This window comes from Macrobrachium rosenbergii, chromosome 1 (genome assembly GCF_040412425.1).
Source record: "Macrobrachium rosenbergii isolate ZJJX-2024 chromosome 1, ASM4041242v1, whole genome shotgun sequence".
Lineage (NCBI taxonomy): Eukaryota > Metazoa > Arthropoda > Malacostraca > Decapoda > Palaemonidae > Macrobrachium > Macrobrachium rosenbergii.
In genome coordinates this window covers 56,028,543-56,045,384 of record NC_089741.1, presented here as the reverse complement: position 1 = coordinate 56,045,384, position 16,842 = coordinate 56,028,543, and the positions used below count along the sequence as shown (strand labels likewise).

Here is a 16,842-nt window from a genome sequence, read left to right as displayed (position 1 = left end):
CAGTTCTTTTATCTGTCTCATACTCCACGCATTGGTTTGTTGTGCCATTCCTCTGTTCTGTTTTTCATTCTCTTGTCTCAGTATATTTCTGGGTCTTTGTCTACTTTTATTAATCCTTGTTCCCATGCACTCCTTAGCCACTAGTCTTCACTGGTTTTCAGATGTTGCCCCAGTGCTCTGCTCTCAATGTTGACGCAGTCCTCTATGCTTATGCTTAGTAGCCCCCTCCCCTTCCTTTTGTGTTATGTATAGTCTGTCTGTATTTGCTCTTGGGTGTAGTGCTTTGTGTACTGTCATGTGTTTTCTAGTTTTTTGGTCTATGCTGCAGAGTTCAGCCTTCATCCACTCCACTACTCCTGTGCTGTATCTGATCACTGGTACTGCCCATGTGTTTATGGCTTTTGTCATGTTTCTGGTGTTGAGCTTTGACTTGAGTATCACCTTAAGTCTCTGCATATATTCTTTACTGATTGTGTCCTTCATCTCTTGGTGTTTTATATCCTCTCCTTCTATTATTCCCAGGTATTTGTATCCTGTCTCATCTATGTGTTTGATGCTATTCCTGTCTGGTAGCTTTATCCATTCAGTCCTTGTTACTTTGCCTTTTTGTATGTTGACCAAGGGGCATTTTTCTATTCCAAACTCCATCCTGATGTCCCCAGATTCAATCCTTACAGTCTGGATTAGGGTGTCTTATTTACTTGATGCTCTTACCATACAGCTTGATGTTGTCCATGAACATCAGATTGTTAATTCTGTTGCCTCTTTTCTTAAATTGGTACTCAACATCCATCTTCTGCAGTACTTTTGTCATGGGAATCATGGCTGCAATGAAGAGTAGTTGGGACAGTGAGTCATCTTGAAAGATCCCTCTCCTGATGTTAACCTCTGCCCTATATATTTTCAGGCATTCTGTTAGCCACGTGTGCTGTATCATGTTGTAGTCAATCCATGCCCTGCTTAGGTTGGTTCTCCTTCTCTTACTATTCTTCATTATCATTTTGTGTATTTGGAGCTGGTCTTTTGTGCCCCTACGCTTCCTTCTGCAGCCTTTCTGTTGGTAGGGGATGGTGATGGTGATTGTATCCTCTAGGTAGTTGTATAACCTTTCACTGATGATACCTGTTAGTAACTTCCACATTATTGGCAGGCAGGTGATAGGCCTGTAGTGCACCTTTCTCTTCCCTTGTTCTTGTCTTTCTGTACTAAGGATGTTCTCCCTGTGGTCATCCATTTGGGTGCAAGGTTGTTATTATTATTATTATTATTATTACTGTATTGCTTTTTCTCTGCTGCTGCATCGGCCGAGGAACGTTCTGATGTCATTCATCTTCAGGAGGGAAATAGTTGAAATTCAGGGACTGCATATATTTAAATATGGAGGACATTATCTGTAGAGTTTTCTACAATGAATGTACAGTATTTATTTGTCAATTGAAGTATACAGTTATTTCGCCAACGTTTCTTCCAGTTCCAGGTGGGTATGTTCATGGCTGAGGGTAGGAGTAGATTGATGTTGATGGAGGGTCTACTCAGTATATAGTTGGGGGTCAGCAGGGGGTAAGCCTCTTGCTGAATTATGATTGACCGGTGTGGGGTGCTGTTCTCCCATTGGCTAGTGAAAGTTTTCTTCAAGCCAACTTTTCAGGCATGAAGGTCATGCTGCTGTAGTCTTGCTGACCAGTGGGGTAGGGGCGTGGCATCGCTGGGCTGTGCGTGACATTATGGCCTGGTCTTCTACGTCTATTCCCATTGGTGGCAGGATTATTCACCTGATCTGGTGTTTCTAGGCCAGGAGTGTCACTTGTTGTGGTGTCTGTTGCAGGTCTTGGTATTATTGCCCTTTTTATATTTATGGGAAGGAAGAGCACTCCCTGAGTCGTATTTAGAGAGGGCTTCTCTTGCTGGATGAGGAGCGCCTCTAGTAGTTGTAGATGTCGCGAGTCTGGGGCTCTCCCAATTATCGTGGTGTTTTTGATAATTTTGTCACAGGAAATCATGTCCCGGTGTGAGTTTCTGGTATGGATTTTTATCGCTCCTTCTTGTGCATGACATGAAATGCTCTTCAACAGTTCCATAGTGGTCATACCAATGTATGAACCGGGACATCCATGGACAGGGCATTTAAACTGGTAGGCCACATTAGTTTGTTTCAGACGATCTCTTGTCGGCGGGGTTGGGTTATTTTTCATTAAATCTCTCGATCTTGATGGTACACGACGAGGTCCAGCTTGGTGTCATCTCCCGTGGGGAATACATTTTCTGCGATGATTTTCTCCATGATATCCTCATCTTCTCAATATCACGGGTGCATTCTCGCTTTGTAGTGCAGCTTGATTTTTTCCTGGGGATAGGGTTGTGGCCTCTCTTGCTCACCATATCATCGATCCAGCACCGCACGTTCTTCTCTGTTTACTGTACTTGTTTGTTGGAGTACCCGTTGTTAATGAGCATCTGGGAGACACGGTCGAGTTCTTGGTGGGTGTCCTGCCAGGTAGAGCAGTAAGGGCCCTCTTCATGTAGGCCTTGATGGTTGTGTTCTTATACCTCGCAGGGCACTCGCTGTCTCTGTACAAGCTAAATGCAGCTGTTGCAGCAATTTTATTTAACATTACCTGTTTAAAAGAGGGTTTTTTCCCAATTTATTATTATTATTATTATTATTATTATTATTATTATTATTATTATTATTTGTTATGCGGTGCACACTTTTTTGTATTATGCTGCACCACATATGAATGACCGCTTCTGTCTGTTGACTTTCACTCTGATAATAACGTAGGACTCTGTAAAGTTAGGTTGAAATTGTCTATTAATATTTTCACTTTCAGGAGGTGAGATTCACTGGCACGGTTTTTTTTCATAAGTTTAATCTTAACTTAAACTATTTCACACCCAGCCACACTGGACTTAGAAATTTCTTGATGTTAAGAGAGGAGCTTATGACACAATCCTACCCAATTCTGTTTTCAAGTAACTTTGGCTAAACATTGATCAGAATGAACTCTGGACCTATGTTGAATAAAACTCCGCCTCCTTGAGACGTCTACTTTACTCTTAATGGTTCAACCTTAACTCCCACTTTTGGCAAGGACAAATCAGGTCAATTTTGCTGACCTTTTTCAATTTCTTAGTCTATCCTCTAACTCTCCTTCCTTTCCCACATCTTGGAGGTTTGTTTTGGTTACACTTCAATTTACCCAGTATCATGGCTCATCATTTTTAAATTATAAACATCGTCTCTCTCTCTCTCTCTCTCTCTTTCATAATCCCGATCAGTAATCTCATACTTATTGCTGCATAACATCACTCGATCACCTACCTGCATTGACTACAATGCAAGTAGATAACCAACTCAACTTGACCATAGTCAATTACTTCCAATTCAATAATTTCTATTAACAAGCAATAAATGCAAGAAATATTATAGTGCATCATAGTGTTAACACAAACAATATAAGTATGAATCATATATCAAATATCAAACTAAATGCAGAAAAATTATGGCAAAGTAAATATATCAAAATGCCTGTTACTCTCTGGTTATCAATTGTAAAATAAAAAATCAATCATCAAATGTTCAGAAGTGCAAGTCAATGGTAAATGCTATCACTCCTAGGAAGGATTCTGTCCATCATGTCTTGATTAAGGTGTTTATTCAATATCAATTTCCTGACAATTATAAAAAAGAAATAAGCAAACAGTACCAAAAGAATGACATTTATGAATGATACGATAGGAGAAATCTCGGTCTTATATGTATGAAAGAAAAGTATGAACCTCTTCTAGCTTTGTGAATATCTCCAATTCCAGTTCTGAAGGTTGAAATTCGTTAATAACTGCAAACTGATGTACACTTTTACTGAAATTCAAACTGTATGTCGTGGAAGACTGTGAGTTTGTAATACAAATTATGTAAAATAACCAATTCTAAGCAGATGAAAACGAGTGTACATTAATGAAAACTACTTCTGTTTTGTTTGACTTACAGTCAATCTTAGCATTCAATCTGTTTGCTGAGAACACAAAATTTCATCATCAGCTGATCTGAGCCTTGAAAGTTTCTGTAAACGGTATATATTTACAATGGTTCTTACCATTCTTGTTGTTTACAAGATCATCTAGGCAATGAAGAGCATTCAAGGTTCATAGAAATGCAATGTTACAAACATATACATCATCATTAAGCACGACACATTCCTGAATTTATGTTAGGGAATTTCGGGTCACTAGAAAGAATCATGCTGCAAGGCAAAGTGTCGAACTGTTCCTTCTAGTACAATGGACTTTATTATCTACTATCATTGGGAATGGATAGACTGACATCAATAAGTTGACGCTCTGGATTGTTGAAAGGGATCACTAGTATGATTTGATTGGCTATCACTTTCACTGTTATCAGGCTACATAATAGTCCACTATATTTTCTACTAGTGGCTTCAAGTGATTATTCTGTACACATTTCTGAATAATGGCTTCAATTTCACTAGGGTTATCAGAAAAGGCATTGTGATTTTGCCATCATGATTGCATTGAGTAATTCCCTTGTATTCCAGAAAGGAAATTACTTGTTTCTATGAGCAGTTGCCCATCATTTCTGTTTGATGGATTCTAGCAATTTCTGATGAAACATTTATGTAGGGCACTATTCACAAATTCTTTCAGCACTGTGATCATTTTCTGATTTGGATTGACATTTCCTATTACTTTATTATAGACAGTGCTCTGTCTCAGAAGCCCAATTTTCAAGTTGTGCCACTCTTTTCCTTTAGCCTTTCAACATTACCATCTGTCGCCACAAAGAGATTATGTAAAGCGACGCCTATAAAGGTATGAGTGATCGACTTTCTGACTTTCTGGCATAACACTATCGATGTCCCTCTGCAACTTGGAGAGCATGTCGTACAAATTTCTATCTTTGGACACTTTGTAATCTGCCTGTATCTGATTGCTCAGCTGGACTAACTGCTCTCTCTGATCGATAATGGAGTCCTCGTCTGGATCCTTAACAATGGCTAGGTCCTGTATCATCTAACCTTGCCATGCTCCTTGATGATGGCTCCCTTTCTTAGTTAAAAATGCAGTGAGTTCACAATTGGACTCTGCCAACCACCATACAATCCATTTGCTGAAAATAATGTTATTACAGTAAAAATCTTATCAACTACATCTGTTTTACCATTGCACTTGCCATTACCTTTCTCTCAAATTATTATACCTTGGGGTCATTGAAGACTTCTATTTTATTATCTATCTTATCTTTATTGGACAAATCTTTTAACTGGGTAGACGTATCAAGGTTCTGAATGAACTACTTTAATGTGGTTCCAATGTACAATTTGATTCTTTTCAAGGTAATCTCATGCATTAACTTGAATTTATTCAACTTCAAAACTTCTAAAACTCTATATGGACTCGAAATTTTGGTGATACTTTTAATATTAGGTCCTTTCAAGAACATGATTGATTACATAAACTTGTTGTCTACCTTTAATGAGGGTATGGTGATCTGTTATTTATGTAATACTTACTAGATTTTTATGTAACTCCCTTTAATCTAGCCCTGGTGACTTTAACGGTCATAAATGCGTGCGTCTTGTCTTCCAAATAATATAGTCCTCGAATTGTACGTGACGTCTGGGTAGGCATCATCCAAAGTGAATTTGCATTCTCCTTTTGGTAAGCCAGCCATACAATAGGAAATGAGGAGTTTCTCCTATTGATTCATTTACTGTGTTGTTTAGAGTAAATTGTATGTCTTCTAGAGTCAAGTCCCAGTCTTCAGTGCTAGTTACAATGTTTCAGAACATCCTTTATCTTTAGATTTGTTCTTTCTACTGCTCCATTTGAGCTTGAAGCATATGCTGTTATTTGACATTTTCTGTATTTCATAAAAGTCACACAATTTTGTTAGAATGTCACTAGTAAATTCAACAGCATTGTCTGAGAGAGCAAACTGAGACATGAATGTCTGGTTATAATTCTAGACTTAAGGCTTCTGCCACGTTGATGCTTCTCTGTTTCTAGTTGGAACAATTTTCTACGATTGGTCAAATAGTCAATGAAAACTAAAATCTATTTATTTCTCTGATGGTGTTCGAATGGACCTAAGAAATCCATTGTGACTACTTGAAAAGGATTTAATTCTGAAGGATACATTTCCAGAGGAGCCTCTGACGTTGATATTCCCTTTATGTATATTACATAGGTACAATTCTGAACAACCCAGGTAGCATCTTCACTACATCGAAGACCAAAAATAGTTTCCTTAGTGATTGTTCTACATGTTTTCTTAATTCCAGGATGTCCTGGATAACTTCATGAATGGGTTAGTTCTAAAACGTCTTGTATTAGTGTATTAGGAATGTACAAACGCGTGAACAAGCATTTGGTTAAGCCCTGAAGTCTTGTACACAACCCATCTATCAATTGAAAAATCTGAATTTTTCTCACCTTTGCAAGAGGTTACCTATTACTTCCCTTATTCTAGAATCCTTTTTTATGTTCTGATGAACTTTGTCTAAATCTAAGTCTGTGATTTGGACAATGGAAGGAAATTATGAGTGGTAATTTGTTTCTCGTTCTCTTCTTGTGATTTAGATACAAGGCGTCAGCCAATGTGTTATATTTTACCAGGTATGTATCTAGGGTTTGGGGCAAATTCTAATACGTCAACGAACCATCTATTGAACTTCATATTATTGGTAAAAGCCCTTTTCTTGAAAAGATCACAAATGGTTTATGATCTGTAAGAACATTAATTTTTATGTCCTAGCAAAATGTGTCTAAATTTCTGTAATCCCAGACTAATGCCAAACATTCCTTTTCTGTTGTACTGTAATTTCTTTCAGCTGCATTCAAAACTCTACTGGCATAGTATACAGTCCTCATCCTTGTTTTATCCTTTGCATCAAGACGGCACTCAGTCCTGTACTCTGAAGCATCACAGGCTAAAAGTAAAATTCCCTTCTCAAGTCTGGATAAACTAGGATAGGATCTGTTATCAACATATCCTTTAGTGTTTGAACGCTGCTTCCTGTTCATCTTTCCACTCATAGTTGGCATCTTTCCCTAGTTAACTCAGTTAATGGTTTTACTATGGTAGCAAATCCTTTATGAGAAAATTCGATAATATCCTACCATACCTAGGAATCTTCTTAGTGCCTTCAAATTTCTTGGGGCTGGATAGTCCACAATAGCCTTAATCTTTCCTTCTTGCATTTTCAAACCATGTTCACTGATAACATGTCCCAGATATTCTAGAGATTTCTTTCCAGAAACTGACATTTCTTAATTTTTACCTTTAAACCGCCTGTCTGAACCTATCTAATACTAATTCTATTGTCTTGAAATGACTCTACATCCTTACTAGCAATTATTACATCATCAAGATAAGCCGACATCGTCTTCAACATCTCCCAAGATTTTTGGCATTAAACGTACAAATGTTAAAGGAGCTGAAGTAAGACCAAACGGCATTACCTCAAATTGCAAATGTTCTTATGAGTACTGAATGCCGCGAGATGCTTGATTCTTCATCGAGAGGAACTTGCCAATATCCACTCAGTAAATCGAGGCTAGAAAAACCTTTGGCACCTCCTTAATTGAGCTAACATGTCATTAATGACTGGCATTGGCATTCGATCAGGGACGGTGTGGAATTCAATTTACGGTAATCAATTACCATCCTCCATGTACCGTCTTTCTTTGGAACTAGCAGTAAAGGTGAATTATAAGGTGACTTAGAAGGAATTACTTAACTCCATCTTCCTCTTCATCTCTTCAACCATCTATCTACAATGGGTCTTTGACTTATTGGAAGTTTGTAGTTAGGTATATAAAAGGTCTAGCACCATCTACTATGACTATTTTTGTGCTGTAGGACATCTGTCCTTCCTAACTTATCTCCTGTTACTGCTACAACACTCTATATTTCTTAATATCTGTAGTAACCTGTCCCTACAATGAGGAAAATCACTGTATTATTTACTCCCTTCTAATTTAACTCTTGTGTCAGCTACAGAGACAAATGCTTTTTCACTTATGGTTAGTAAAGGTTAGTAATCACAAATTCCTTACAGAATTCTATGCCGGCATGCAATTCAGTCTCTTGTCAGAATAATTATACACATAAGTCGTACAATGTCCACCATTAAGTCTTACTAGGGAATTGTCCATTTTCACAAAAGTCTGGTAAGTCTCATTAACTAATAACACATCTGTATCACCTAGGTTTTTATCTGTTACAATTCTAAGACAAACCTTTGTCAGACCTTTTGTGGATGCAGTATAACGCTATTGTTTAATTTGGAGTTTTTACAAGATTATCATCGGCAGTACTAACTAAGCAGATCTCTTCTGTATTCTGTGCATCGGCAGTGTAACAGACATCAGTATCATCTGAACTTTCATCTTGTGGTATCACAGAACCTAGCTCTGTCATTTTCAGGTTGCCTAACAGCAACACCTCATTGAGATACTTCTCTTCCGTATCTTCTCTTATTATTAAGTGACTACAATCTATTAGCGTGTCAGGATCGTCAGGTTGGGAAAAAGAACTAAGTTCTTCGGAGGCATCTACTGTCGTGCACTTGAGTTATCAGGTTCATACCTGCTGTCTGAGAATTCTCCTGAGTGGCTTCTAGGCTTTTAAAAGTAGTTTGTCTATCTTCTTCTATTTCTTCTATCATTGAATTTCTACTCACTGTCCTACCCGGGTTAGCATTAAATTCTATTTCTATCTGTTGATGTCTACTTCTTCAGATGAGGCTGTCTCAGGTAAAGTGATCAAGTTTATCTGAAACTGTTCCTCTTCTTCAAGAGAGCAAACATTTCCTCTGTCAATTTCCTTGATAGTTACTCTTCCATTGGTACAATCTAGTGTAATTCCACATCTTTTCATAGCCTGAAGGAAAATAGAGCTTGAGCTGGAAAAAATATTTCTCTTCCAACACCACAAACTCTTCCCTGTATTTCTTATTTAGAATTTCTATCTCTAAATTGACATTGCCTATAGCCCTTATTTGCTTTCCAGCGATCCCCTATTGTCCTATAGATTCTCTCATTTGGGAAAGCTCACAACCTATATGTTTTGTTAAAGTGCCTTTATCTGTGATACTTACAGTACTGCCTGTATCCAACAATATGGAACTCTGTACACCTTCTAAGTGTACTTGTATGATAGGCAACTCTTCCTGACACGTATTAAAAATTTTTTACAGAAAAACTATTTCATTACTTGAGTAATGTCCGTTGGGGACACATCCTCATTCACTGTCACTATTTCTTTCTGTGAGGATGGACCTTTCTGCTGCACTCTCTGTGATTGTCACTGAGAATCCCCTTGATTTGGGTTACTGGGGAGGTATTTTTGTTATTAGCTGAGTACTTTGGTTATTTTGAGACCCTGAGAATTTCCCTGTTTGTTGTACCAACAGTTTTGGATCAAAATGTCCTGTCTTATTGCAATTCAACACAATTTGTTTCTTCTACAATTTGTGTTGTGGTTGTTATAACCACAATTTCCACAATTTAATCTTTGCCCATTTGACTGTGGCCTATTATTCCCTGAATTTTGCCTGACTAGCTCCCCCTCTGTCCAGGAGTCCTGTTATTTCCACTGTTATTTCCATTAGTTCCAGTGGTATTCCCATTGTTACTCTATTTATGGCCTACCTTGATTGTTTCTATTTGATTGATTAAATCTCCTATTGTTGTTCCCACCATTTCTATCAAACGAATTTCTATTTCCCTGATACCTAGACCTAGCTTGCCCTGATTGGTTTCTATTGACTGATTAAGCTATTTCTTGGGTTTCACTAGCTACGGTTCCTGTAAAATCTGCACTACTACTTGATGAATTCTGTTTTACTTTCCTTTCTATGTGTGTCAAAGTATGTACAATTCCATCATTTGGCTTCCTATCACAGTATTTCTTTAAGGCTACTCTTTCTTTCCCCACCCAAAAGCATCTTAGATTGGTCCTAAGGACATATATCTAAGTACAATTGGATATACTAGCTAAATCTGTTTCATCATCATCAAATTCATCCTTCCTTCCAACAACAATTCCTACAGCTTCTCATATCTGTCGTCACTCTATCTATAGCTTCTTCTACTCTAGTGGCTAAAACTAAGTGATTACCCTCATATTTCTGATGATGGAAAGTTCCTATGTTATACCATGGATCTTTCTGTGCTTCTGGATTGCCAAAACTGTAAGTACTGTTTCTTGAATTCGTTAAACAGAGTAATATTCCCAAAAAGTACTGAATGAAGAACTGTATGTGCATCACCATATTCCATACTAACATACAAGAGTGCTTCATCTATTTTCTCTTCTCTCATCTGTGATACCAGCAGCTGAAATTGCTTTCTGTGTCTGCTATCCATCGATTTACACACCATATTCTTCTAATCTACTTTATCTACATTACTTGGGTCTACGTTCCACAAAATCTAGTGGCTTGGGTTATTACGGTGGCTTGCGACCATTTTGTAATTTAGGTACAATGGAAGTTATTGGGTTGTGGTTACAACTGAAGGGTTAGCGCACTCATTAAAGTAAGTGGGGACCTTTGACTACGAGAACGTCTGGGTCTAGTATTACTAGGATCAATTTGTCTAGAAAGTCGTTCAGGTACAGGTCTTAGGTTATATGGAGTCTGGTCTTCGCTTCTTGTCTGTTGCAGTCGGGCAATTACTTCATCCAAAGATTCATTCATATTAACTCATAAAATATTCAATGATTCCAAGAATGAAAAATAAAAAAAAAATAAATTTGAGAATCAGGTACTTACTTCAATTGCATGTTTGCTGAGTTGACTGTCCCTCTACAAAAAAAAAAAAATTCAAATTTTTCCTAACTCATTCCTTCATAGGACTCTCTCACAATCTGAAAAAGTCTGATATTAGTATTTATGTACACAATTGTTTGGGTTCCACTGCAAAATGCTGTGCCTAAGTGTTTAACAAAAAATTTATTATGATAGAATTATTTAAACAGAACTGTCTCTATCACCAAGTGAACGAAAATTTCTATTTCAAAAAAATTACTAAACATGAAAGAAAAAACTATTTCCTTCGTACAACAATAAGGAAATATTATTCAGAATATTATTCAAAAGAAAAATAATTTACTTAAATTATTTATGTAAAAAAATTATTTACGCACTGCAGGAAAAAAAATAATTACATAAAAATTTCACGCAATAAAAAAAATTTAATTCACAGAGAAAAAAAAAATTCTCTTGATAATTCCCGATACTAGGGAATGAATGTTTACTATTCAATTAGCTTTGTGTCGCCTTGCACTTGAAGATCGCGCTGATTGCACTTGAGCGCAATTTGTTGTTAGCATCCAGCGATAATTCGGCACAACTTCGGCGACTTGCAGTCCGTACTTGCTGAATTTGAAGAAAAAATTTTGGAATCCTTCCAAATTGTTGATTGAAGCGTCACTTCCCTTCGAGGCGGTTATCAACGCGTTGACTTCTAAACTTTATCGCCGTTCCGAATCCTTCACTCTCTTCGTCGCCGTCTTCGCTCTCATTCGTCGCGCTGTCGTCGTCACTGCTCTGCTACCGCTATTTTCGCTAAGTCTCCTTTAGCGACCAAAAATTTTGTGAATTTCGTGTATTTAAGTCCGTACACGAAAGTTCACTGAACCTGACGTAGATATTAGCGACTCATACGTCCGCCAACACTGTTTGTTTTGGTCTTCTCCGCTTCTGCGATCGCGCGTATAGGCGAGTTGCTGATTCTTTCTTTCGTAAATTTCGTTTTTCTTATAAAAATCACCGCTGATCTATGCCGTGATTATTACTATTGTTCTTATTATGGTCATATATAATTATTAAACTGAATTTCTGGTTGATCTTATGTGAATGTTCGAAGTTTCAAACTAGGCAGATTTACGCTGTCAATTTTTCATTCCAATCACGCAAAAGATTCACTGCTTCTTGGAATATTTTCTTCTGCTTCGCTTTCCCTTTCTGCTACAGTGTTGATGTTGTATTGGTGTTTCTAGTGCTGAAGACCGTCTTGAGATTATTTGCTCTTGTTAAATTGAGAGTTAGTTTTAGCGCCGTCACTGCTCACTCTCTAAATTTCTCTAGGGTCGTGAACTTTAATGTTTTTCAAATGTGCGCTGGGCGAAATCCTCAAACTGCCACCATTATTTGTTATGCGGTTTAGCTTTTTTTTTGTTTTGCGTTGCACCACATATGAATGACTCCGTTTTTCTGTCTGACTTTCACTTGATAGTAACGCAGGGGACTACGGTAAGTTAGGTTGAAATTGTCTATTAATATTTTTTCACTTTCAGGAGGGGGTAAGGATTCACCAGCACGGTTTTTCATAAGTTTAATCTTAACCTAAACTATTTCACACACGGCCAGCCACACTGGACTTAGAAATTTCTTGATGTTAAGAGGAGCGAGTGACACAATCCCACCCAATTTGGTTTTCCAAGTAACTCTGGCTAAACATTGATCAGAATGAACTGACCTATGTTGAATAAAACTCCGCCTCCTTTGAGGACGTCTACTTTACTCTTAATGGTTCAACCTTAACTCCCACTTTTGGCAAGGACAAACTGTAGGTCAATTTTGCTGACCTTTTTACTTCTTAGTCTATCCTCTAACTCCTCCTTCCTTTCCCACATCTTGGAGGTTTGTTTTGGTTACACTTCAATTTACTTGGTATCATGGCTCATCATTTTTAAATTATAAACATCGTCTCTCTCTCTCTCTCTCTCTCTCTTTCATAATCCCGATCAGTGAATCTCATACTTATTCACTGCATAACAAATTATTATTATTATTATTATTAGAAGAAAAATATGAAGATTATTATTATTATTCAGAAGATGAACCCTATTCATTTGGAAGAAGCCCACATGGTCCATTGACTTGAAATTCAAGCTTCCAAAGAATATGGTGTTCATTAGGAAATGCAGGAAGAAGAGACCCCACTTATTAAAATAAAAATTAATTAATTAACAATTAGTTGAAAATATATAAAAATGCAAGAATAGTATCAGGGTAGTAATGCTTTGCATCTTCACTAGAAATTTTAAAGTTCCCAGTTGAAAATGGGTCATCAGAACTTCACGAGAAGAGGCGTGAAGATAAAGAACTCTAGATCTGGGATGAAGTTCAAACCGAGGCACAGACGAAGAAGAAAGAAAGCAGGAGGAAGAACTGGTTGCTCTCGACAGGAAAAGAGGATCAGGATCTTGACTGTGAAAGATCCTGTTGAAATCTAACTATGGGTGAAAAAGGTGACAAACAAGGAAGCAGCCCTGGTCGGACCATCTTCCCTTCAAGTCATAAATGAGACTACAGTATTGGAACAGAAACCTTTTGGGCCTCATCCTAATTAAAAGAGATAAACCTCCGGCAGAAGCAGACACACCGGAGTTTCATTTGCTGAAACTTAAATTAGATGTTTCTCAAAAGTAAGATGTGAGTCAAAAGTTACACCTAGAATAGTTAAAGCTTCAGCCTTATTCAGCAAAGTCTCATCCACCTGAAGGTACATTGTATACATAGGTTGGTATCTTTGTATCCAAAGGTATTTATTTCAGTTTTGGAAATTTTTTGGGGCTTACTGGAGTCTGGCACAGGGTTCTCTTTTGACACTGTTGCTGAAGAGACAGCTTTTTCCTTAAAGCTTCTGTGACTGTGCTCTACACTAGATCTTGACTTCTTGTAGGGATCCAACTTCTGGCTGAAGTACTTGTCAGGAAGGATCGTAATATACTGGCGATGTTTGGGGCTTTTGTAAGAAACTTGAATTGCATTGGCTGAGCAGATGTTTTTTTATAGCTGCACTAATCCACCATCCTCCTGTCTGTGGGAATCAGCTAGGGTCGGACCTCTAAAACTATTCCAACTAAGAGATTTTTTTAGCCTGGGGGTTATTGTTGGATATCCTACTTTAAAGTGCAACCCCCCATCCCCCAGCCTCCCCACATCCTAGTGGATTGTCAAGAAGAATTCTGACTAGAAAAAAACTCTACTCATGCTTGGAGGAGTACAGGTGAACTGGACAGTTGCCCTCTTGAGACTGTGCAAGTGGTGGTCTTTTTCTTGAGTGCTGAAGTACCTGGGCACTAAGATGCTAGAAAAGCAACTGTAACAGTAGGTGCCTATCTAAATAGTAAATTTTATTATAAAAATCCTCATACTGCAGAAATTTAGCACTGAAAAATTGTCAGGGAAAATACTTTTGTTTTAGAAAAATTACAAAATGAACTAGGCTTGACTGGAGAATAAGTTCTTCCACCACAGGTCCTTTGCCTTCAACTTTGGCTTTTCCCAGTTTTAAAATATGCCTTTCAGCTCTGCTAAGACTAAACACTTAATTTTTCATCTGGTGTTTCAGCTATTATCTCTAGGCAGTTATTATTTTCCGTATTGTAATTTCAGCTGCTATTCTGAAAGTTTATTTGGTACTATGATAACACTGATTATTTTTATACTTTTAGTGTTTATTTGATATATGTTATTGCAGATTGCCTCAGTTAATTGCAGCCATTAATATTCAGCATTAGAGATAATGTGATACTTGCTCTTACTAAAGGCTTCAGTTTGTACCTGATATTTGTGTTTTATTTTACAGACTGAAAGAACCTTTGAAGTATTCTTGTGCTCCCTGACACTGGCCCATATCGGTGTAAAGGTTTCTTAACCTGGAGATCGTCTTGACACAGCTGAATGCTCGAGAAGTTCTGTACAAAATTTAGACTCTAAGAATGTCTTATGAACTCTCTGGGAATGAGGCTTGTTAAAAGAGTATTTTTCTTTCCAGCTTTTGCTGAAATATTTTTCTTGTTTTCATTTCTTTACAATGTATCTATTTTTATATACTGCTATTCAGCATAGACTATCTGTTTTAATTTCTCATATACAAAGGTAAATCCATTGGTAATGTTGTATTTGGTTTGTGATCATTTATATGTATATTTTTATTTCATAGGAAGTTTCTGTTATTTTTACTATCAATGTTATGTGTTATTTGTGTAGCTCCTACCTTACGTAAGTTAGTGTATGCAGAATTGTGTCAAATGGCCATGGAATTTGGATATGTAAGTTTTTAATATGAAATTATTCAGTGATTATTTTAATCAGTTTTGAGCACTCTAAAATGAAAATTGATTACGTATTAGCTTTTTTTTAAATCATCTGATAAATTATTAATTTTCAGTGGAAAGAAGTTGCTGTTTAGTGTAAAAACGCTGAATCTCTGTTGAGGACTTACACACTTTGGATGACAAGAGATGAAGTATTCAAATGTTTGAAACCCAGGACAAGCTATGAAGATGTGGATTAAGTTGAACTGATTTTTATCTTTGAAATATTTTTCTGTATACACCATATTTTTATCAACATATTAGATACAAAAATCTATGAAATAGGTCGTGATGAATGCTAGATATCATAACTTAAATAAAATGCTTTATTGTAAGCACTTAATTGCTGTGTGATAACCTATAGGTTTTAGATCTACACTTAATTATAAGCAGTTAGTCATTAATTCGTCAAATCTGTTTTTGCGAAGTTATTGATATTTCTTGTATCCAGGTAAGTAATCTAGAAATTCCAGATCAGCATATCATCTAATACAGTATGATACATTTTTATGAGGAATTATGAGATGCACACAAGTAATTTTTGAAAAATTTGTATTCCGTAATTAAAGGCAATATATATTTAGAGGAAAATGGAAACCACATGCTTTCATGAGACTCCATTGGTGCTTGAGTTAAGAATAAGGTTGGATAATAAAAAAATTACTGTTACAATACTGTCTAATTAATTAGTTAGCAGAAGTAGTAGGTAATGTGACTTGCAGGATGGATTATAAAGAGAGAAGTGCTGTGGAATCAAGATATACACAGGACAGTTGAAGAGAAGAGAACCTTGTTCTGGCAGATGACATGCAAGGAAGTGGATAGAAATAAATACAAGGGAAAGAAGAGGGAGGCTAAAAGGCAGCTGGCAAGGGCAAAGAAGTGGAGGTGAGGGAGTGGAATTAGACACTCAGTACTGCAAAGTGAAAAGAGAAAACATTCATGATAGCAAAGTGGCTGACAAAGATGTAAAAGGAGAAAAGCTACAGATGAACTTTAGGATATGAGCATAAAAGAGAGACTAGTAGAGAATATAATAGTTGAAGAGGTTAAAAGGATCCTTGGAGAAGCCATTGGACCATCTCAATTAGCAAGTTGTTAATCATGAGGAGAGATTGTCATCCGTGAGTTTTACACATTATAAAAGCATGATAAAGGAAGAGACAGGACCAGAAGAGTGGGAAAAGAGCCTTAACAAATCCTCATAAAATGATCAATAGCAAAAGAGAACAAGAACACCGAGTGATCACCATCTTGTCATTGCCTTACTACACCTGAAATTAACAGTACTCAACAAAAAAGTTGACAGAGTATGTAGGTTTAATGCAATAAATTGTCTTGAATGTGAACACTAAAAGGCTTTTGCAATTGAATGTCAAAATAGCTTTACATTCTAGAAAACATATCAGCTGAGGAACAGAATGAAAGAGGACTGGTTTGACATCAAGAATGTATATTGATCTGCTGGATATAAGGTAACATGTCAAAAACCTTATTCTGAGACCTGTGATACAATAGACTAAAGTAAAAGGTACATGTGGACAAATTCCAAGAAGATGAAAAATGCAATAAACATTTTAAGTACACAAGTAAGAAAGTTAAGTTAAACGAAATTGGAGAAGTGATGAGAGGATATATACAGAATTTGGATAAACTGGCTGATAATGTTGATAGAGCCATGTATTTAGGAGTGCCATGGGTATTAG

At 36.9% G+C, this 16,842-nt stretch overlaps 1 protein-coding gene across 5 annotated transcripts in view; it reads left to right on the top strand.

The window, feature by feature from the left end:
- LOC136838617 (ethanolamine-phosphate phospho-lyase-like) overlaps positions 1-15,479 on the top strand; it is a 156,235-nt gene extending 140,756 nt beyond the window's left edge. For all 5 annotated transcript variants that reach the window (XR_010853057.1, XR_010853063.1, XR_010853055.1 and 2 more), the window contains 2 exons: positions 14,626-14,798; positions 15,221-15,479. The gene's annotated coding sequence lies outside the window, so the exon portion shown is untranslated. The remainder of the gene's footprint in view (positions 1-14,625; positions 14,799-15,220) is intronic.
- The last annotated feature ends 1,363 nt before the right edge of the window (positions 15,480-16,842 follow it).